This window comes from Coloeus monedula (genome assembly GCF_965178545.1).
Source record: "Coloeus monedula genome assembly, chromosome: Z".
In the NCBI taxonomy this organism is placed as follows: domain Eukaryota; kingdom Metazoa; phylum Chordata; class Aves; order Passeriformes; family Corvidae; genus Coloeus; species Coloeus monedula.
In genome coordinates this window covers 61,748,755-61,772,034 of record NC_138822.1, presented here as the reverse complement: position 1 = coordinate 61,772,034, position 23,280 = coordinate 61,748,755, and the positions used below count along the sequence as shown (strand labels likewise).

The 23,280-nt window shown below is 37.6% G+C and overlaps 1 protein-coding gene across 4 annotated transcripts in view; it reads left to right on the top strand.

Annotated features, from left to right (window-relative positions):
- Positions 1 to 23,280, top strand: part of LHFPL2 (LHFPL tetraspan subfamily member 2) — a 121,114-nt gene that overhangs the window by 34,179 nt on the left and 63,655 nt on the right. Inside the window, exon 2 of one of the 4 annotated variants that reach the window (XM_082302172.1) lies at positions 12,502 to 12,562. The exons of the other annotated variants lie outside the window; for them this stretch is intronic. The gene's annotated coding sequence lies outside the window, so the exon portion shown is untranslated. The remainder of the gene's footprint in view (positions 1 to 12,501; positions 12,563 to 23,280) is intronic. 4 annotated transcript variants of the gene reach the window in all.

The following is a 23,280-nucleotide window of genomic DNA, read 5'->3' as shown; positions in this document are numbered from 1 at the left end:
AACCTGAAGGAAGAAAGAAATTGCAACTTGGTCAGTGAAATCTTAATCCTTGCACATTTTTTAAACAAGTTATTAAAAAATTGCTTTATAAGCACGTCTGGAATAATAAAATTGATAAGCAACCAGTATAGATTTATCAAGAGACAACTGTGTCAGGCAACTTTTATTTCCTTCCTTGGTAGTATAGCTAGCCTAGCAGATAGAAGATGAGTGTTAGATAGAGGAGGTATCTTGACTTCTTTTTTGTGCAGTGACTGTGTGTGATATTCTTGACTATCTCATACATCACTCATAGAAAATAGTGGAGAATTCCACATGAAACCATTGTAAAATGAACACGCAAGTGGTTGAGAAAAGGTCTACAAGTGTCATTAATGGTTTACTGGTGACTGAGAAGGCATTTCAGATGGGTCCAGTATATCTTCTGGTTTTGTTCTGTATTATTATTAGGTAATTTGCTAGTAGAACACAGAGAATATAGTAAATGATTATCAAGCTACGGTCTGCAGACCCTGTGAATCCACTTGTTGCTTATAAGAAGTCATGACATGTAAGTAACAAAAGCAAGCCTATTATCAGTTGGCCCAAATTCACTACACAATGTCTTATGCCTCAACTGGAAAATTTAAATGGATCTCACATGGGAAAAAGGATGGTTGAAAAGCAGTTGCTTTGACAATTTGGAGAGACAGTCCAAACGCAATGAGGTGAGCACATGTTTTGCCTACTTGCGGGAAGAGGAATAAAAACTTAAAGTAGTCTAGCCAGTGAGGTCGTGGAGTTTACAGCTGAAGGACAAGTACGCATGTTTTTACATCTGAGATACATAAATAAGGAAAGCTGCATGTAAAGGGACATAGCTGTTATTTTCTGTTTAGCACTGATGAGGTCTCAGGTAGAGTACTGCACACAGCAGCTGTAACTGCTGCCTAATACCCGGTGTCTACGATGTGATTTATCCCTTTACCTATTCTCAATAACTCATTTCATTTTGTTTATTAGAAGGGACAGGTTCTCACATGTCACATAATGGGAGATAAGGAGTCTCAGCAGTAGGCATCTGAGTCATGCTAGTTTTCTAGGCTGAAGTGTTATTGTCATTTCTGATGGCTATTGAGCATAGCAGTGAATAGAATCTGGGCAGCAAACTCTGTCCAAAACAACAAAATCCTATTTCTTTATGAAAAGGTGACGACAAAATTAAATCTAGATTGGTGTACAGTCTTCCCCATGGAAAAGATATCAGATTTAGTATCAGCCTCATCTTTAGAAAAAGTTTTGAAAAATTCCTCTGTACTTAATTCTTCTTGCTTTACCTCTCATACAATAAATAACCCTACCATTAAATAAACCCCTGAAACACCCCCAAATCTACCCCATTGCCATGTAACTGGACTTGATTGGCCGGTTTACCAATATTCAGATACATCTGAAGGGACTGTTGGTCCTCATGGAAGTTGAGTAGTTAACCAGATTAAAAGCAACATTTTAATACACGAAGGGAACAGAAGTCTTGGCCTAAATGACTTCTTTCTCCTTATACTGGGATTTGTGTACTGTGCTGGGGTGTTTCTCGTATACAAGGTCCACCTGTCCAGCCTTAATTGCCACTGAATTTAAAAAGCTTTCTAAAAGTCTCTTTGTTGAATACAGCCTTGGCTTTTAAAAATTGTTGTACCTAATTCATTTTCCTGTTTGAGAGCTGGCTGTGGATCATGGCTTTTTTCCCAGTAGCAAATAAAATCACATGTATGAGAGAAGCAAAATAATTTCTCTTATTTGTGATTTTTGTTTCTCACAATAATTATAAATAACTCTGTCTAAATCTGTTGTGTCTTACATTATATAATGCTGTTCACAGAAATAGTGATTAATGCTGTTTGTAAACTGGGAGAGAATTAAGAGTCTAATGTCTGCATACATTTTGTGCCTGTTGGTTTGTTGGTCGTCATCTGGTATTTGGCGTATTTTCCTTAATTTCATGAGAACAGACAGCTAGGCATGTTCCAGTCAGGCCAAGTGTCCATTTAGTTTCATACTCTTTCTAAAGGCAGCTAGTAAACATGCTTAGGGAGAAAAATGTAAGAAATGCATGAAGTATATGTAGTAATTCTTTCCCATGGTTAGGTCCCTTAATTAGTGGTTTAGGAGCTTCCTTAGCTCTAAAAAGGTTGAACCCAAGCATTTGTATTTTAAATAACCAGCAGTGGGTCTGTCATTCAAGAATTTAGTTATTTTTTGTGCATTATGTGTGTCCAGTGTCATGCTGCAATGATTCCATAATTCAGGTGAACATTGTGAAGAAAAAGCATTTCCTAATTTGTTACAGATCTATCATTTTAGTAACCTGCCCACTAGATTTTGTTGTGAGAAATGGATCCTTGTTGACTTTTCCAATCATCGGTCATTCTGTCAACCTCATGTACACTTCTGCTTGGTGATTTTTCTTTGCTGAAGACTTCCAGTCACTTTGGGCTTGGAAGGTTTGCCAGTCTTTTGACAAAAGAGTCAATCTCACAACACTGTGTAAGCACCATCATCCACTTGGTGGCCGAAGTGCTGAATTTTTTTAGTTTGTTATCAGTAAAACTGAGCGAAGATTTCTTTAATGAACTAAGATTCTATGAATTATGTGTTAGATGACATATATAAATTAAGGAGGAATGAGATTGTAGATCTGAAAATGATGATAATTTCCACAAGTAGTATAATGCTGAAGTTTCTCCATTTGTGTGTTGTACATAGTCACTAATGGTGGCTACTGTTATTTGATGAAAGTTATTTCCACAGGAATTTTTTGGTGCCAAAAGCACTTGTAATAACTGTGTTTTTATGGTTTCTCCCTTTATTTTTATGTAAAAATTTGAGAATAATGAAGGCAATCTTATTATAGCATCTTACTTTGTTTGAAAGGCATGTTGACAAGCAGCTGGCAAGGCGGAGATACAAATTCAGTTAGATAAATTTCATTTAAATAGGAACAAAATTACTCTAGAATTAAGGAAACCCCAAACACTTGCTTTTCATTCCAAAGAAAGAAGTCCATTTTCCTGATCAGGAACTGGATCTGAACTGTGACCAGTCTGTTGAGCCTATAAAAGGATTCTCTCCAGGTGTCCTGGCTGTCCAGCTGTGCCTCTTTTTTTGCCCATTGGCCAGCATATGGGCCTGTCTGTGGTTTATCAAATGCCCTGTTACCCGCTGTTCAGCTGTGCCACACCTTTATGGCCTTGTGCAAAGGAGTGAGTGTACTTGGCATGCAGTGGTGGGAAGGGCACTCCGGGTGTATGTTGTGGCAGGTTTGGTTCATGCATTAGTACTGCACAGTGCAGAGGGTTATGGAAAAAGGAGCAGTGGGAAGGGCTGGACACGCAGCACTGCTGAGTGTGAGTGTGTTGAGCATGAGGCGTTGGGTGCTGGGGGAAAGTTCAGCAGAAAGACTCTTGGGACATGGTGGCAAAGTGTCTGAGTCCCCTTTAGTTTTTCACTTCTGTCTTAGGAGGAAACTGCATAATTCTGTGGTATTAAGGGGTAAGGAGCATGCATAGCACAGAGACCATCCTTCCAGTGTAATTTGTGCAGTCCTGATACAAGGCATTGTCCTGGGTTTCTGGGCTGGGATCTGTAGGTGCTTCTTTCTCTATGTAATTTTTTTGTTCAGTTGATTGATTTCAGCCATGAACAGAAAGACAGAGTTCTCAAAGTTTGATCAACTGTGAAGCCCAAGTCTGACAACACTAAGCTTCATTAGTAGCAGAGCTCATGGATCTGCTTGCTTTAATTAGTTTTCCATAGCTGAGGAATTCTTTGCCGTTTAAGGGTTTATTTCAGATGCAAGTTTTCCATTAGCAGACAAACACTGTCAATTTTAACTAAAATAATTCAGACTTCACTCCTCTAAAACTCGCTACAATAGCTTGCTTTGTTTTGTATGATTTCTTCACACATTGTATTAGGAGCTTTAGTGGTGAAAAGGATTGGATGCATGACTCATCCATCCCTGCTAGGCTGCATGAAAGATATGTGTATTGTGCAGTTTGCAACTCCAGGCTAGAAGTTACAAGTTTGTTCTGACACTGTGATGGTCTATAATGTGCAAACGTGGAGCTGCACACCTTGAAGAACTTGGGGGAAAGACTGCCAGAGAGCAGAATAGGCCAGGTTGGCAGGCAAAAGATGGGACCAATATGTGGCCTGCTGTGAAAAACTAAACTTAAAGCCAAGGGAAAAAGTTTTGTGGGTCTTTTCCTCTACACATTTATCAATGTTGTTTTGAGTTACAGAAGTCAAAAACAAATGACGAGTTTTGGCAGGTATGCTAATGCTTTTTAGCCTAGTGATCCTAAATGATGAGCTAAAATTTGGGGATTTTTTCAGTAAATAGCTTGTATTATTATCTAGTAATTCACACTGTGTTCAAGTTAGAGTATTACAATCGATTGGCTCTTCTCTGTTTTAAATTGTAAAATGTTCCTTTTCTTTGGAAACAGAGAATTTTGACTGACAAGGTCTATAAGCCTTTAATGTAGTAAATTATTTAAGTTTTCTTTGTGTTTCAAAATTAACTTGTTCTCCAGTAGCCAGTAATAGCTTAAAGTTACTCGCACATAAGCAGGAGCAGTTGAATTAAAGCAGTGTTTAGCACTTTAAAAAATTCACTTGTCATACATAACATTTTTGTTGTTGCTTTAGAAGTTGGGTTATTTTTTGTGTAGCCAAGTGATTTTGTATTATAATTTTATACTTGTTTTGCTGTTGATAAATACCAGTCAAAGAGCAGTGGTTTGGGTGGGGGGATCTCTGTAGCCTTCTTTCTAGGCATTGTTCCAAAGTACACAGCTAAAATACTTCATAGGTTTTGTTTAGGGTGGGGCCTTTAATGGGAAGATCACTGCTGAGTCTTTTGATGCAATTTTGCAAATACTTGATGCTTGTTCTTTCCTTCAAACTCAACATGACGTTTCAGCAGTGGAGTTGGCTGTTAAAAATACTTAACTTGTCCTGCATACTGTGCTTTAAAGAGGATCAGAGAGCCTGTCAATTTTTTTCTGAACATGTGATGCTTGTGGAGAAGTCTGGTAGTGAGAGAAAGAGGAGACTATATGAGAACTAATTGTGTAGAAGGCTCAAGGTATCATCTTACTGCAATAAATGTGAAGTGGAGAACTTCTTTTGGATGGTTTGGTTAAGGTTGTACCCTGATCTGCTCCTCAGTGCCCATGACTGAAATTTATGATGCATGGTAGATGCCTTTAGGCAGAGAATGAGCAGTCAGCTTTTCATTAATTTGTAACAGAGAGATTGGTGGGAACGTTGGTGCATGCTGTGGAGAGCTTGCAGTGAATTCCTTCAATGTTAAGCGAGCTAAAAATAATTCCCTAGAAAATGTATGCTTTAGCTAAGCCCTTTATTTTCTGAACATACATTTGAATAGGGATTAAAACTATGTAATGAAAGTGAAAAGAGCAACACATATCCTCCCTCTCTTTATTGTAATCTTGAAACTATTAAGCTTTTGAATACACTTAAGTAAAGATTTAAAATTGATCAGTAGTGTTTGTATAGCATTGGGGAATTTGTCTATGTGCAATCTAAAGATTATGTTAGAAAACTTATGGTTTTATAAGCTCTTTGTATATTTGTAACTATTTTTACATCCCCTTTCTGTATATTGATTCTACGAGGGGACTTGGGTGGAAGAGCTGGCCCATCTGTCTGCAAGTAGGTGACTTGCTGAATCCAGTGGCTCCCAGTGGCCAGAGTGAAGGAAGAATTGCACCCTCGATAAAACCAGTTTTCTTTGCTGCTGTTTGGAGACATTAAGTTTCCAGAAATTTTAGTTTCCACAGGAAAGGGAGCAAAGATAAGAGCCATTGGTACAGCCCTTTAAAAACTGTGGTGGAATGGGTCATGGAGGGTGAGATGCCAGAGTGGAGAGAGAGAGAAGAGCTGTTGGAAGGAGCAGAGATGTAGCTGAGGGGCAAAACACTGCTGGAGGAGGCTGGTTGCAAGCAGAATGAAAGCTTCGAAAAAGCAAGCACTGCTTGCATGTGAGGAATCTTGGCTATACATTAATTTCTTGATCTGGTCACTAGGTATATTCAGGTATGGGAGAGCCACAGGCAACATATGTGTATAGTCTATAATATTTCTGTGAAAATAGAATGTGTTTGTATTGTTTTTAAAGTAAATTTTTAAAATATAAATCTGTATGTCTCTTCCTTGCCTCAGGGAACAAAGATGTTAAAAGCTGGAGGAAATTGCATAGGTGTGTTTCAGCCTCTGCATCTCCTTGAGGGGTAAATGGTCCATGGCAAGGATGCTGAGGGGAAGAAACCTGATCCCCATGATGATCTCACACTTTACTGGCTTGGAAGGGAAGCCAGAACTGTACCCCTTTGCTGAAAAGAAATTACTGCATAATTGTTTTGCAAAGGAAAAGGGAACAAAAAGTATTATTGGAGTATTAGGATGCTGTTCTGCTCCCCACCTGTGTGGTAAATAAATCATATGGGGAACTTGGCTGTGAAGGTGTGTTTCTGTCCTTGCTTCAAGGTGGTTCAAATTGTCCCACCTCTTCTGGCCGGAGGGGCTGGAGCTGGCTGGTTGTCAGCATGTGGCCACTCTCTCTGGTCCTGCTGAAGCTGTGCCAGTGCACAGCTGGGAACTCAGCCCTCTTATGTGGTGGGGAAAGGGATGTTGGCCCTGGTGTCGTTACCAGCACGGAAGGAGAACAGAGTGGAGATCTCCTCTCTGTTGCAGAGACAGTTCTTATGGCCTTAAACACTGAACAGTGGCAAAGCTCTCTGTGGGTCTCATCTTGATTTAAACATTTGCTTTTTGTATTTGTAATGGGGGTGATGTGAGACAGGAAATTGCTGCAAGCTGACCTAGTATCATGAATTTAACCTGGTATGTGTGTCCATGAAAGGATATGCATTAGCTTACTGTTCTTAAACCATTTTTACTTTGCTAGCCTAGTTTCCCAGAGCGAAGTATACTTTTGAAATCACTGTGGTAGCTGGTTGTGATTGGTTTTGGTGGCTGCTGTATAGTTTGTGTCTGCACTTAGGAAGAAAGAAGATGAAAATAATTGGTGTGAAGGTAAACTGCATAACATATAAAATGAACTCTATGCACATCAGAACTTCTCAGCTAGATAGATTTTCATGGTGTTAAGTATGTGAATAGAGTTGCTGTCACTCACCTGGCTGAGAGTCTGGCAAACAGAAATCCTTAACTTTTTTGGTGTAATACCCAGAAATAACAAAAATGCATTTATCAGAAAAACCCTTTCTTAAAATTCAAGCAGGAAACAAATGGAAATCCTATTAACATTGTGTTGAACCAGGAAAATACTCTTAATTTACAGATATTGTTTTGACTGAATACAGGAATTTATTTGTTTTGTAAAAGGCAGTAGAAGTACTTAATTTAAAAACTGTTCGGGACAATGTAAGCATATTACTTACCCGAAACACTTCAATGAAGGAAGTGTTTCCTTCCTGCTTTCCTAGGAATTAATGTTTTACTTTTAGTAGTAGTAATTTACACAACCTGTACAATAAGCAGTATAAACTGTAAGGGACTAAAGGGGTTTATTTGCTCTTCCTCATGAGGAGTGTCTTTCATCTCTTTACTGCACACAGCCTCACTGCAAAAGAGGTGTATTTTTCTGTATGAAAAAACACTAGTAGCAATTTCATGTTTTCTTACTCTCAGGCAGTAGCTTTAAGTATCAGTTCCTACAATTTATTACTTATGTTAATGGTGGCTTAAAAGCCATACTTGACTGCTGTGTGAATATGGCATAGCAAGATGCCATGAAAGCTTTTTTTTTTTGTTTTGTAGGAATATTAAAAATTTATTTTTGCCCTATGGTTGGCCTCACAGCTTTCCTGTGCAAATCTCAAAGTTGTTTTATTTTTCTGCTGGAAGTGTTAAGCATAATTATCATCTTATGCTGAGTTTTATAACAAAGACTTTTGTTTTATAATCTAGACAAAAGCATTCCGTTTGTTTTATACAGACATTCACAAAATAAGTAATTAAGGAGAAGGATTGTTGCTTCTCTTACCTTTATGAGTAACTAAAGCACATTCTCCCACTGCCACTGTATTTTTCCCTCCCATTCTATTTTTTTTTAATAATTTTCTAAATGCTAAGTAACCTTATGCCATTTCCACTTTAGATAATCTCTGCCACAAATTGAAAAATATTAGTCCAAAGTTAATTCAAAAGAATTTTTAAACAAGGTTGTCTTTTCATACAGACAGAAAAATGGGAGTAGCCTATCAAGCTAGGACAAGGTTCCCAAAGAAATGGATGTTTCCCATAGAGCTGAAAGGAAAAATTAATAGAATTTTTGTCTGTGAACAGACTGTTGGTATGGAGATGAGTTGTTTGGCCACAGGCTGTTTAGTACTGCACATTAGATTTCACCTGTCTGAAAGGCATTTTTGCATTTGTATCCAACCAGTTCATTGCTATTCAGAAGCTCTTTGTCCTGTCTGCATACTATTGGATCACTGTTCAGGTCTGAAGATCCAGAATATCTTCCAGGGTCATCATCAGACAACACCTATTGGGCTCTTTGTTGTTTTCACTCTTCAGCAGTTTATTGTCCTTGGCAATTTAGTTCTTTGAACGTGAGCAGACATTAAACAAAACTAGAAAATTCTCAGTAAGCATGTTTTTGCCTTTCAGCCAGGCTGTGGTGCTGCAATAAAGTCTTTGACCAAAAAAAGGCATACCAGAGTAGTAGTTTCTTGAATGATAATCATTTAATTGTTCAATGGTAGGTAGTTAGTACAATTGGTTAAGTTAAAGATTTAAATGAACTAAAATTCAATGAAAAGAATTTTGGCTGCAATGCTATGAAAAACCTGAAAATTGTAAATACTTATTTTAATGAAGAACCTGCTTATTGTAGCCTAACATTAAACTATTATTTTAAATAAATATATTTTTACAAAGGCTCCATACAGCTTCTGATTTTGAAGATGCAGAAAGAGAAGGTTTCTGTTTTCCTTGTTCATTAGTAGCAGCTACCTCTGAATTTCATTTTTGCTATCTGATAATTGTAGGCAACATATTTTAACAAGCCCAATGTGATATGTGTCTTAATATTACTCAAAGTGTGAAAAACCCCCCATGTATGACTAAAGGATAGGTGAAACTACATCCATAGCCTCACAGGTTCTTTGGTTCTGGTCCACTTTAATGGACCTTTACTACTGTGAGAAGGAATGATTGAGGAATCCAAAGTGATCAGGAAGAACCTTCCCTGATTAGGCTTTTGTGAAACCACATACAAATATTTTTGGAGCTTGATTGAAATGTGATCACAGAAACATTACGTGTTATTTAGAAAGACAATAATGTTGATGATTAGAGAAAATGAAATAGAATTTAGTTAATTAATCTTTGATTCTAGTCATTAAAACAATACTTTTTTCAGGAGCAAGATGCTATTGATTGAGTCTGTGGGTAGCTATTATATTTGGTGCAAAGATTTGAGAGCCAAGCTTAATAGCAATGTATGCTGTCATCTCATCCAAAACTACTTGTCTTTCATTAAAAGCAAACCATTTAGACTATAAGAATTAAAAAACCACAAAATGAAACTCTCTTTTTAGATATACAGCCTTTTAGAAGAACATGTGTTGCAGGTAACAATGCGCATTCTATATGTAACCTGATGTAAAAGATATTAATTCACACTAATATCTGAGAGCAATGTTACAAATGCGTAGAATATACGCCTAGAAATTAACAGTATGTAGTTTCTGTGGCTCTTTTTAATGTTCAGTTGAATTTTGAGTTAAATATAATCTTTCATCATTGTACTTATAACTAGTGTCTCTCTAAAACCACTTTTAGCATCTAAAGTATTTTTAACAGGAATATCATAGAATGATTTGGGTTGGAAGGGTCCTTTAAAAATCATATATTTCCAACCCCCCTCCCATGGTCAGGGACACTTTTCGCTAGACCAGGTTGCTGAAAGCACCATCCCTGAACACTTCCAGGAATGGAACATTCACAACCTCTCCAAGCAACCTGTTCCACTGCCTCACCACCTTCACAGGAAAGAATTTCTTTCCAACATCTAATCTAAACTTCTTCTCTTTTAGTTTAATACCATTCCCCTTGTCCTATCACTATGTGTCTGTGTAAAAAGTCACTCTCCCTCTTTTTTATAAGCCCCCCATAAGTGCTGAAATATTGTAAATATACAGTATTCAGAAGACGAAGGACAGATACTGTTAAATGACTGAATTTTTTTAAGTTGCATTTCCTCTGGATGACTTTCAATTTTGGAAGCTTGAACTCTTCACCTGGATGCAGAGTCCTGAATGGCATTATCTGGATGAAATTTGTTTCCAGAAAATGGGAAAAAGTTGCAGAAACTTGGCAGTGTTTATTCTAACATACTGGTATCCTTTCCGGGCATTCAGTGTTTGTGAAGACTATCCTGCCTATGACTTGTAAAGACACATAGTTTCTGTTAGTGAAAACTGTCTTCCTGCTACGTGCAGCTCGTGTTTCCGATGTCCCTCCTCAATCCTCATCCTCTGGTAAAGGCCACAAAGATGTTGAGAGGCCTGGAGCATCTCTCCTACAAGGAGCTGAGCCTGTTTAGTTTCAGGAAGATAAGACTACAAGGGGTTCTCCTCAATGCATATAAATATCTCAATGGCGGGTGCCAGGAGGATGGTGCCAGACTCTTTTCAGTGGTGCCCAGATACTGGACAAGGAACAATGGCAATAAACACAAGAAGTTCCACCTCAGTATGAAGAATAACTTCTTTACATTGAGAGTGGCCCACTTTGGCAGGGAGGTTGGACAAGGTGATCTCCCGAGGTGCCTTCCATCTCTAACTATTTTGTGGTTCTGTGATTTTTGTGCATGCATCATTGTACGTAAACCAAGAGTTTTGTCATGTGATGAATTTATTTTCTGCTGTGCTTCTGGATTAGTCTCTATAACAAACTGCTCCTTCCTTTCAAATCAAAAAATGAAATTTATGAATCCCAACTCTCTGAGATATGTTACTGACCTTGATTCATAATTTGGAAGATGAAAACAGCTTTTAGGATCATAATGGTGGGGGCCCTGGCAATTAAAAAGATGTTTAATATTTTTTGAGACTTCATCTTATTTAAGACTCTATATAGACGAATAGCAGTTCTGTCTGATTTCTGGTGACCAAAATGAACCCCATCTTTGAGAGCTATCATTTTCTGTTTCTTTAAATAACTGGATGAAACTCCTGTAAATTTGTGGTCTGTTTCAGAAAGCCTGGGATAAGGCTTTTTAACACAAGTCGATTCCATGTTTTGTACCCTTGGACATGGGGCTGATGTGCTAATGGAAGACATTTTGAGTTTTAAAGAAGCTGAAGATGCCATTTTGCACAAGCAATTTTTCAAAGTAGTAGTCCATTCTCAAAAAAAGAAAATTAGAATAACTAGCCTTGCTGTTGCTCAGTTTACTTATTGTCATAGTAGAAGTGAAGGTGGTGTTGAGCATTTGACAAGTTCCTCAGTATATGTGGTAGAATAGCATGTCCTTCTGTATTGGGTACCTGTCATCTTGTGTAGTTACGAAAAGGGGAATTGGTTCAGCTTTGCACATCAATGCTTCTTTGATACAAATTCTCCATTGATTTTTCTTCATTGTTACCCAGGTATTGGTATGGAGTAAAATTAAGTTCCAAATCACTGTCTTCCCTCCTGTAAAGTAAAACCAAACTTTTTTCTTGGTTCCCATTTTATTTCCTCAATTTGCTCTTTATTGTTTTGTGTTCATCCCTTCTTACTTCATAGGAGTCATTAAATAGCTGCTGTGATTTTTTAAGAAGGTATGAAGGGACTTTAATAGGAATTTCTTTTCTGTCTCAGGATGCTAAAATCAATTTGGTGGCTGCATGTTATGGTGTTCTTCCTCCCTCCCCCACTGATGGAAACATGAGTGGTTTAATCTAGCCCCAAATTGCTGTACGGAAACCCTTTGCTCTTAAGTCAGAAAACTCAGTGCAAGTCTGTGAATCATTTTATGAAAATACTGGATCGAGTTTCAAGCTTCGAGTCCCTGCTGATACATTAAATTCTTCAAGGTATTGGCAGGGAAGAAGCAGGGGACCTTTCTTTAGCTAGATAAATAGGAGAAGTGTCAACTCCAGATGCCTGAGGGAGAGACTCCAGACAAACTTTTAGTACAATTACAGAAGGACAAAGTGGAAGAGACCCATGGGACTCGTATGTGTATTGAATTTCATTTAACTTTTTGGTCACAATGGAGAAAAGTTGTACACAGTATTTAAAGTAGATATGCTTGTAGTCTTTTTGTGTATAAATGTGGGGATGAGCTGCTTCTTTTCTGTTGTTTTTTTTTTCACATATGCATGTATATGTTATATGTATGCTGTAGTATTTTAGGAAATGGTGTTGGCAGAGGGTACTCAAGGTAAAAAACCAGGATTACCTCTCTTTCAGTGCCCACAGCACATGGAAGAAGAGTCAAGTCCCTTCCTTGGGACATTTCCCAACAGCTGAAGTAAGTGGACTTGCATGGGAGTGGTGCATAACTCAGCAGCATGGATGCTTAGCTTTGGTGCTGTCCTGGCATCAGCAGGATTGTACGTGCAGGAGGGAATTTTGTTTGTTCACCTGATACTCTCTGCAGACAGTTAATGACTTCTCTGATCTTCACTTGCCTCAGAAAGCCTTCAGTGATTCTTTACATAAAGACATTGAAAACCATAGAATAAAACTCAAAGTCATTATTGTTTACGGTTTGCTGATGGGCATGGTAATTGTTATCTGCATAACCTGCCCACTTTTTCTGTAAAAATAACGATATTCGTTGTATTTTAATCTTTAGCCAAGCCATATTGCTTATCCTTTTAATGTTGCAGTGACTTGAATTCAGGTATGTTAGGAACATTTCTTGAAAGTACAATGCTGTCTAATCACATGCTCTGCATTATAAATCTTGCCTTTCTGATGCTCTCTAAGTTACATAATGAAAATGAAAATTTTGTAACTAAAATATGCAGTGCATCCTCTCTGTGCCTTTTGATTTATGGAATTGGTTATTGTATGCCTTTTAAATGGATGTCTTAATTAAGTAGTGTCAGCAATTTTGTTGAACAGAATACTTTTAGTACCCATCACTGTCCTTTTCTGTAGGAGATAGACCTTTTTTTTCCTTATCTGAATAATTTCTTTTTACATAAATTATATGAATTCTGTTATTTTGACTTGATTTCTTCTGCACTTTTAATCTGTTTTTATTTTAGGTGATTTCTCTGTTTCTCATTCTTGTTCTTCATCTCTTCATCCTCTATAACACACTGGCCACATGGGACTACCCAGGGTTAACCTGGTGTCCACTGGCACTGGTACTGGGGAGTGTGTGTGTGCATATATGTGTGTGTAACAGAGCTAAAAATAATGACGCTACTTATTTTAGAAATAAAATGTTATGATTTTGTTTGGTAGGTTGGGATTTTTTTTTTTTTTTTGAGTTTCTGTTTTCATCCATATTTTTAATCTTAATGATTGTGGAGGAAAGTTTGAAGACACCTTTTCCAATGTGAGGTAATTCCATATCTCAGACATGTGCCAATTTAAGAAAACACCGAGTATTTGGAAGTTTGCAGTACCGTGGTAGCACTTGGCAGCATTATCTGGTTTCTTTGACTGACTAATCAGTTTGGTGTGGCTGAACTGAAATTTTGTTCCTTCTTTGAGGCATTCTCATATATAGCTGAGTAATAGTTCACAAAATCACAGAATATTCTGAGTTGCAAGGGATCCACAAGGATCATCAAGTCCAGGTCTTAAGTGAATGGCCCATAAGGGCATCAAATGCACAACCTTCATGTTAGCGCCGTGCTCTAACCAATTGAGCTAATCTTGGTGGCTTACTTTAATCCCAGAATTAATTTTTTTTTTTTTTTAATAGTGTCTTTCATCTACCCTGGGCCCTCCCTGTGAATTTTTCTCAATCAATGTAACTCTTGAGCTTGTTATATGTGGAGGTCAGATGAAGGTCCAAGGCGATAACATAAGACCATAATAAAACAGTTAGAAGTATCTGGTAAGAGCCAAACAGAGCAAATTTGAACTGATGTTTTCATAGTTTCTACTGCTCTTCATCTTGAGGACTTACTGGAGGAAGCACTTGTTATGTTTAATGGCTAATCAGTGAATCGTTTCTTCTGTAATTTGTTCTGTTATTTCTCTAGCAAATGGGGAATTAAGCATCCAGAGCAAACTGTGGCAGATTTCTTCGGTATAACTGCTTCTTGCATAGAAAAAGTGCTTTCTTGAGCCTAACATTTCCCGGTATGCTTTAATGCTGTCTGCACTTGTATTTGCAAATACAGTGAACAGTTGCTATCTAGTCTTCCTTTATGTGCTTATCTGTATTTTCTAGAGATCAAAAGAAAATGCATCTGTATCAGTTAAATCTATGATCTGTTCAAGAGATGCTGACTGCCACACTGTTATAGCCTCAAACATTCTCTTGCTAATACAGTGCTCCATGACACAAAAACGTATTTTGTGTGCTGTAGTTCTCCAGGAATTTGCCATTTCTGCATAACTTTTAAAAGTTACCTGGTAGAAATGATGACCTTTAGGAAGAAAGTCTGGATTTTGCTTTGCCTTTTTAGTTAAAGGGGATGACTTCTTAAGCATGTATTAATCATTTCCATCTGAGAGCATCTTACTTTTTATCTTAGTTAGAAAAGCAACAAAAACATTCAGAAAAAAAAGCTTCTTAGACTCATGGTGTTTTGCACTTTGGGATACTATTACACATGCTTACGATTATCTACTCTGCAAACAATTGTCAGAAAACTTCATCTGTTTTCCAAGTCCCACAGAAGAACAGATGTGGAATTAAGTTTCAAACAATGTACTGTTAATCACTTACATGTGGACGCAAAATTAACTGGAGCTCAGTGGGAACTGATTGGATGCTTTGTTAGTTGAGCATGGAGTGGAGAATTTGCATTGTTCTTAGTCTTCATTCTCTGAACAGTCCTTTGAAAATGGTACTAATACATGAACAAGACAAGAGTCTGTTTCAGGTATTTAACTCTTTCTAGAGAGCCAAAACCTTAGGGCACCACCTGAATGGAGCTGGACTATATTATGTGGATGAATATGAAAGAGAGATTGCATATATATATGTAATTTTCATTTATTTGAGAGCTCTTTTGATGCTGTAAAGGATATTGAGAAGTAGCTGCATATCATTTGTGTGCTTTCAGAAACAATTGCTTAAACCAGTCAGCTTTGCCTCTAGGAGATTTAAAGTCAATGTTCAATTCCTGGAAAACCATAAGAAAGCAATTATGTCAGAAAACCTACTCATGTTGTGTTCTAAATCTCAGCCTTCATTGGAAAAATCACTTCAAAGACAGCTCAAATACAACTACTTCAGAAAGCTAGTTTTGGGGGAGAAAGGGTTACTACTTGGGGACTCTGGAACTTGGAACTTTAACTTTACAGAGTTATTATTATGGATCAGTGCATTAGATGGTCACTGAGACCTAAGGAATTGTTGGATTCTTGTTCTTGGAAATATTTTTTCCAACTTGATAAGAAAGCTTATGGAAAAAGAGATATTGATACTTGCTCCTTGTGTGATTGCCCTCTGAGGTATGTATAGGTCTAGAAAAATAATACCTACTCAACAGAACCTGCATTTTCTGCTGCTGTCAAATTGAAAATGTTGTTAAAATGTCTAGATTACACATATGTGATTATTTTCAGTTACTTGATCCCATGTAGCCTGGAAATAATTTGTCTTCCTGAATCTTTAAAATATAAAAGGCAATGGGTGTGTGAAGAGAGAATCTAACAAATTTATTGCTTCTTAAGTCTGATGAACTTGATTAAGCAGACAAGATTATGTCATATTCCAGGGTTTATAGTAGTTTCTTGAAAGTTTTTAAACTCCCATAGATGTTTAGCCTTATATTATATTGAAAGGTTAAAAAGGGTATGAACTCAGCTGCATGTGGGTTTTGGCTTGAAAATAAGAGTGGCCCCCAAAACTTCAATGGGGCATGAGGAGATTAGTAATGATGCATTTTCCTGCCTCCCACAGAGTTTTCCATCTAACTGCCTCATTGGCTGTTCCTTAACTTCTCGCCTTCACCTTCATCATTATGTTTATTCTGGTAGTAAGCAAATGGCCAAAGCTAATTAAAATGTTAATTCCTACTAAGATAGCAAAACACAGTGTTTTGAGAGACGGAGAGAACAGAAGGAAATTTCAGAAATGTTTGTTATGTTCCAGGGACATGTTGTCTCTTAGCTTGACTTTTGGAGAGATTTGTGAAGGTTATAGCAGAGTTTATGTATTTTTAAACAAATCTTTCATATGGATTTCCTGGGGCTGTTTTGCTTGTGCTCTGTGAAGTGACCAATTTCTTCCTTTTCTTTGTTTTTGGGGAGGTCTGCTTGACCTTAAGTTTTCATGTTTTCTTTCAAAATAACTTATTTTTAATGGATATTATTTTGTTTATATGCTTTGCAGAAAAAAAAGAGATAACATTCAAAATAAATATCTTTATACCCCCATATCTTGTTTTTAAGTATTTGTCTAGAATGACATAAATGGCTAAGTATTTAATGTTCTTTAAACATGACTTTGTGAATGTGGTTTATGTAGACATTGTGTGCATTATCAAGACTTAATAAATATAGTTGTCTTCTGCCTTTAATAATCAAAAGCATGGGATACGGATAGTAGGTCTGTATGGTGCCAGTAGAACTCAAATGAGAAACTGCATTTTTGATGAGTAATACTTTGAGAATATTTTAAATGGGTTTAGATTGCATGTCTTGGTTTTAACAGGGGGGTTTGGGCAGCTTCAAACTGTTTAATATGCTTTTTCTGAGGGGTGAGTGGGAGGTATGCTAATATACTTCTTTTAAAAGATCTCTGGATGAGAGGGCCTTTGTAAGGGAGTTTGTTCCCTTGTTATGCTTGTGTGGTTCTTCCCCATATTATGTTTTGTTAATTCATTAATTTTGTGAATTTGTTTCATCGTGTCATCAGCCTCTGACAAAAAACTAGAAAGCTTTCTTACCTCTGCTCTATTTCTTGAATGGTTGTTGTCACAATCTTGTTCTTTCAGATGGTCAAGAACTTATATCTCAATTTTACTCAGAAATGGATGCTAAATAATAATTTTTAAAATATTTAGAGGAGATTAAAGGATATTTAGAACTTCTTACAAAATGCATACCGTGACAGTCTTTGGAGAGGACATTATTCACTTCAGGAAAAACTAAACCTGGATTTTCTGTTTCTTGTATTGCCAGAACATTTCTGAAAAGATTGTTTCTCTAGCAGTGTTTAAATAAATTTGCTTCAGAAAAAGCTTAAAATGACAAAAATTTAGAAGGCATAGAAAAGCATCACTGTGGTATACAAAACCACAATTAATGTATTTTTTAGTTGCTGTTCAATTACCACCAACCCCAGGGCTAGTTAATTCTTCCATCTGCAGATTAAATATGCTCTTTAACTCTAACCAAAGAGTGGCTAGCTCATTTCCTCTTCCTTGGGTTAGCATCACAGGAGTGCCTCTGCGGGTTTGTAAGCTCCAGCTGGAAAAGCATGGTCGATGGAGATGGCTTAGGACTTTTGGAGGCCTGCAGAAACTGCAGGGTGTTCTCCAGAACTGGAAAACTCGGCAGATGGGATTTAAGTAAGGATTTTCATTTCTGTAATGTGATTTTACTGAAATGCTTAACAAAGGCACATGTAATGTTGCTTAGTCTCATCTTTATTTAGTTTTCCTTACGCTGGGTTTGGGGTTTGGATTTTGGGTTTTGTTTTTTTACAAGACTGAGGAAGGGTTCGGAAACATGAGCTGTAGAAGAGCTGAATACAATTTAATGTGCTCTATGTAATATTTTTAGCTTTGAATTAAGGTCTTGAGTGCATGATAGGCCTGTTAGGCGGAAATGTCTAGATAATATTGGCAGAAAGAAGTTTGCTTTGAGGTCAAAGTGAATGGCTTAAGCTCAAGATTTTGTCATTTAGCAAAATCATTGCATGAAACACTGAAATCTTTCAGGATTAGAAAGCAATTTTTCAGTGGTAGAAGGTCACAGGTTGTACCTCTGGGTGCTTTAATTTGATAAAATACTGTTTATGTGTCTATTTTTATTGCTTCAATGTAGATGAAAGCTGTGAAGAAGGCATGGAAGTTAGTTCAATGTAGAATATATGCATAGAGTAAACAATTTTGTTTTCCTGACACCATAGAGAAGTTTGAATTTCTATTTTGAGGACTTTTAACAGCTTGTTGGTGTCTTAGTAAGTTGGGCCCTCATTCTTTGCTTGGTTGCTTTGTTAGATATTTTGTCTCAAATGTAAAGAAAGTTCAAGTGTTATGGCAGGCCTGTGTTTATTTGGGAGGGAGAGAAAGATTGTGTTTAAGCAATTTTTTTGTTGTTTTTATTTAGAGTGAAACCACAAAGCAAACAGGTTCCTAATTCAGTCCTAATTCTGTTCATAATGCAGCATTACTGGAAAATGCAGGAATGTTATCAGGCAATTTGGACATTTTAAGGATTGTTTCATTGATTTGTAATAGTCACATCACCATGATGTACTCTGACTACAACTTTGGCTGGAGAAGGAGGTGTGAGATTGAAAACCAAACAAACTCTGCAGCTGTTGGTTTAAAGAGCATGTATGGGTGGGTAAGATAGAAGTCTTTTTACTCCAGTATACCATAATGGGATAGCTCTGCAGCTTTCAGCAACAGTCTCGAGATGTACTGATTAAATAAAAAAAATTATTAATTGTTTATGACGTAACAGAACTCCACAGTTGCCATCTCTAGACCTTCAGGAAAAGATAACTGAGTTGCCTCCCTTGGAGACATTCTCTTCCACTTCTGCCAGAAGACATCTTTGTTTGCAAACTTTGGATTTTGCAGGCCGGTGTGTGGTAATCTGGGAGCAATAATTCAAATGCTAATAATACTCATCAAAAGTTGTTATTTATTAAGCCAGCTGGCATTTAAGAAGAATAGCCTGAGCTTGCCAAGTGATTCTAGCTTATTGCTGAGGAGCATGCTACTGGTTAGAGCATATGATTAGCAACCCCATGTCAGGGCTCCAGGGCACTCATGGGCCTCAGCCTCCTCTGGGTCCTTCCCATGCTCTTACCTGGGGGCCCAGAAGTCTGTTTCAGCCCAGCCTGGTGCCATCAGTCCATGTTGGAGCTGTGTTGCCAATGTGCCTGTTCAAGTCCTCTGCTGCTGTGGTGTTGACCTGGAGCCTGCCTGTGTCCGGTGGTCACTGGGCTGCCCATGGGACCTGTTCTTCTCATCATCTGCGCGCAGGCAACGGGTTGTTGAGAGGTGCTGGCCCCAGGGTGAGGCTGCTTTCTGAATCACTTCTTGTCTAGTTCTTCTCTGTGGTGGCCACTTAGAGCAGCTTTATGGCCAAAATGGAGCCAAGGAATTTTAGTGTCTGTAGATGTACATAGTAGAGATACTGCTGCAAAGCTTGGGCTGCCTTGAGTTGGCAGAGGGCTGCACAGAGCAAGACTGAAGCACTGGCTGTGGTGTAACTCATGGTGCAGCTGCGGAAGTTTTGTAGTCCCTGTGACACAGAGATGTGACTTAAGAAGCATGTTGTAAAGTGAACTTGTTAAGTGCTTTTACACTGCTTTTAAAGTAAACAGTTTATGTCCTTTTATCCTCCTGGATAATGCTAAAGATAAGAGCTCCCACTGATTCCAGTGAATGTGAGATTGGATTCATGGCTGATGTTCTATATTATTAACTTCAAATGAAGATTTATACTTAGCTAAAACAAACCTTAGAAGCTAAAGTAAATTTTAGAGAATAACTTTACTAAAACTAAAATTGCATACTTTTGCTTTAGTGGGTAATGACTGGCTTGTTTAAGAAATGTAATTTGATTCATTTACCACGCAGGTGTTATTGTATTAGTTAACAGGCTAAGAGGGCTCTTTCATTTGCAGTGCAGGTCTCTCAATGCTTCTGTATTTATTCTGCTTAGTTTTGTGAGAATTGCTAGAATTATAAAAATTATTATTTGGTTTAAACATTTTAATGATGTATAAAAGTATGCTGTGCTGCTTTCGTAGTTGAGGTCGTGCAGTGGGAAAACTGTCATTAAGAGCAGGGATCAGTGTATTAGAAGTACATCTGGCTTTTATTAAGTGTAAACTTCAGGACAGGTGCATTTGGGGGAAATATTTTTGTAGCATAACAATTTTTTTTATTCTGTTCTCACTGAAATAGCTTGTAAATTAAGTTGTTCTATATGACTCTCTTGAATTTGCTTCAAATTACATACAAACAGCTATGTAGCATGATCTTCCAGACTGAACAAATAGGTAGATAATACAAAAAGAAAAAATGGATTTTTTTTTTAATATGTTTGTGTGAAACAGAGAAGAATGAGCCTGAGAAGAAATGTTAAAAATATCTGTTGTATATATTGAGTTGTTAGCTTCCTGTGATGGTTAAGCATTGTAATTAATTTAAAGGGTGATTTTATTTGTGAGGGGCTTTTTAAATCTACTATCAATATATTCCTAAAGAAAGTACTTTCCCCTTCTTGTTTTGCTGTTATTTCTGAAGTTAGCCTTAATGATGCCTATGAAATACTAATTTCTTTTTTCATTTCATGTTGTTCTGCATTGATAGCAAAAGACAAAGAACCCATTGAATGCATTATTTCTATTCATAGTGACATAATTGGTCATACAAACCTTCTTGAAGTAAGTAAATATTTCTTTGATTTCAGTACTTGCTGTTATATAATACATGGAAGTATTGCACAGTAGTATATCTGAAGAAAAAGCTACTTGAAAAGGATGTTTTAAGATACAGCAGATATATCTGCATTCTTTTTTATTGTATTTGTGCTGGGGAGCCTAAGTATACCCACTTCCTATTGTGTACAAAGACAGGGTATGTGACATGGGAATGTTACCAAACCTATTGTGTTCTCTTAGCAGTGTCCAGTCTGATTCTCCTGTTGACTGTAAATAAGAAAACTTTAAATCAAAGGCTCTGCTTGTTACAGAGACTCCTTCTCCCTTAGTTGTACTGAGACAATTATCCCTTGCAAATCAGAAAGATGAAGGATGAAGAAGTAGTGTTTCCACCTTTTTTGGAGGGGTGGGGCTGATGCAACCAAACTTACAGCTAGCTGAGTAGAAAGGAAGAAACAGATTTCATGTATTTTTGCCAGCTGTTATAGAAATCTGTCTGAGCTATTGCAAAATTTGTAAGAGCTCCTTAGAGAAGGAATGAGAGCATACATGTGTTTTTCTCATTCTGATTTGTTTAGGAGGATTTGACCTTCTACAGTGTAAGGGAGGTGTACACTGCCTGTGTGGTGACAGGGTAGTGGAAGGTGTGGGGACTTTCTTCTTGTTAGCTTTGTCACAAATATGGTGACAAAAAGGAGACTTTTTAAATATAATACTTATTTTCCTCTTTTTTTCAAAGTTTTAGGGTTTTTTTAGTTTTTGTGTGCATGTGAGGAAGACAACTGCTGTGCCTTTGGCAGGTGGATGGCTCTGTGAGAGAGAGGCTTTCCTAGACCTTCCTCTGTGTGCTGATCCTCTCTTACCCTGCCTGTACTACTCTTGTTTGGGGAGCTCAGACTCCAAGCAAGGAAATTTTCCTTAAAAGCACCACCTAATGGACTATTCAGACAATTAGGTTTGTTTACATGTACTTAAAATTGATGCTGCATTTTTTGTTACTTGAGTTTAAAGAAAACAATTTGGTCTTTTTCGTTCTTGAAAATAGTCTCTTCCTCTGCTAACACTGCTGTATTTTCATTGCCATGCTAACTGTTTTTGAGACAGAAAAGCTGAAGTAATTACAGCTACTTGGTCCAGTCGGGGGTTTTTGGTGTTGTTTCCTTTTTTTTCCCCTGAAGGAATAGTCTGTGTGCCAGGAATTCAGAGGTCATTTTAAGCTGTGCTTGACTTTGCAGTGCTTCTAGTACGTTTTCCTTTGTCCTCAGAAGCACACTTTGTTGAAACTTCTGCACCAGCTTTTCTGTTGTTAAACCATCTTCATTGAGGCCGAATTATCTCTCTTTGTACAAGTGAACTGACCTTCTGACTCACTTTGTTCTTTTATGTAAGGGGAGGTTCTTCATATGTCTTGTCCTGATGAATGTATAAAAATGCAGGATTTGCTATTACTGTGTGCAGTTCTATATTTCAGTATTGCTGAATCAACCTAACCTTACTTTTATCACCTTAATTTGTTACTTTTCGGTAGTGGGGGTTCAAAACTGGATTACCTGTTCAAGATGTGTATTTCTGAAGTGGTGGCTGAAGGTGAATAATAGCTTATTAGTGGGATCTTAGCCTGGAAACATCCCAGGATATTCTTGCCCTTCCTTGTTGCCAAGGCTAACAGTTGGCTCATGTTTAGACCACTTTCTGCCCAGACCACTACCTCTGTTTCTGGGTCGCCAGTGCCTAGTCTGTCTAAGGGATTAGTCCATCTCAGGTACAGGAATTAGTGTTTGTCCTTGCTTAATTCCATGAAATTACGTGGCAGTAGTTTAGAGGTGTATTTTTGGGATGTAGTGGTTCAGGCTTAGGAACTTCTGGAGTTCTTCCTAAGCCATACCTGATTTTAAAGTGTTATTTTAAGTTGCCACGGAATATACAAGTAATCCTAAATGTATTTTCAGATCTTGGTATACTTTATTAGTAAAATAGAGTAAGAGAAAGATTTGATTTTGTGCGTGCTTAGTTTATGTGTTACTGCTTCATAGAATCACAAGATCACAGAATGAGAGAATGGTTTGGGTTGGCAGGGATCTCAAAGGAAGGGATCTTCCAGCCTCCTGTTATGGGCAGGGACATCTTCTACAAGGCAAGGTTTCTCAAAGCCCCATCCAACTTCGCCTTGGAAACTTCAGGGATGAGTCATCCACAGCTTCTCTGGGTAACCTGTTTCAGTGCCTCACCACCGTCACAGTGAATTTCTTCCTTACATCTAATCTAAACCTGCCCTCTTTCAGTCTAAAGCCACTACCCCTTGTTCTATCACTACATGCTCTTGTAAAAAGTCATTCTCTTGCTTTCTTTTAGGCCCTCTTCAGGTATTGGAAGGCTGCTAGGAGATCACAGAATGGGTCATGTTGGAAAGAACCAGCCACAGTAGGTCCTGTGGTCCAACCTCCCTGCTCAAGCAGGGACATCCTAGAGCACATGGC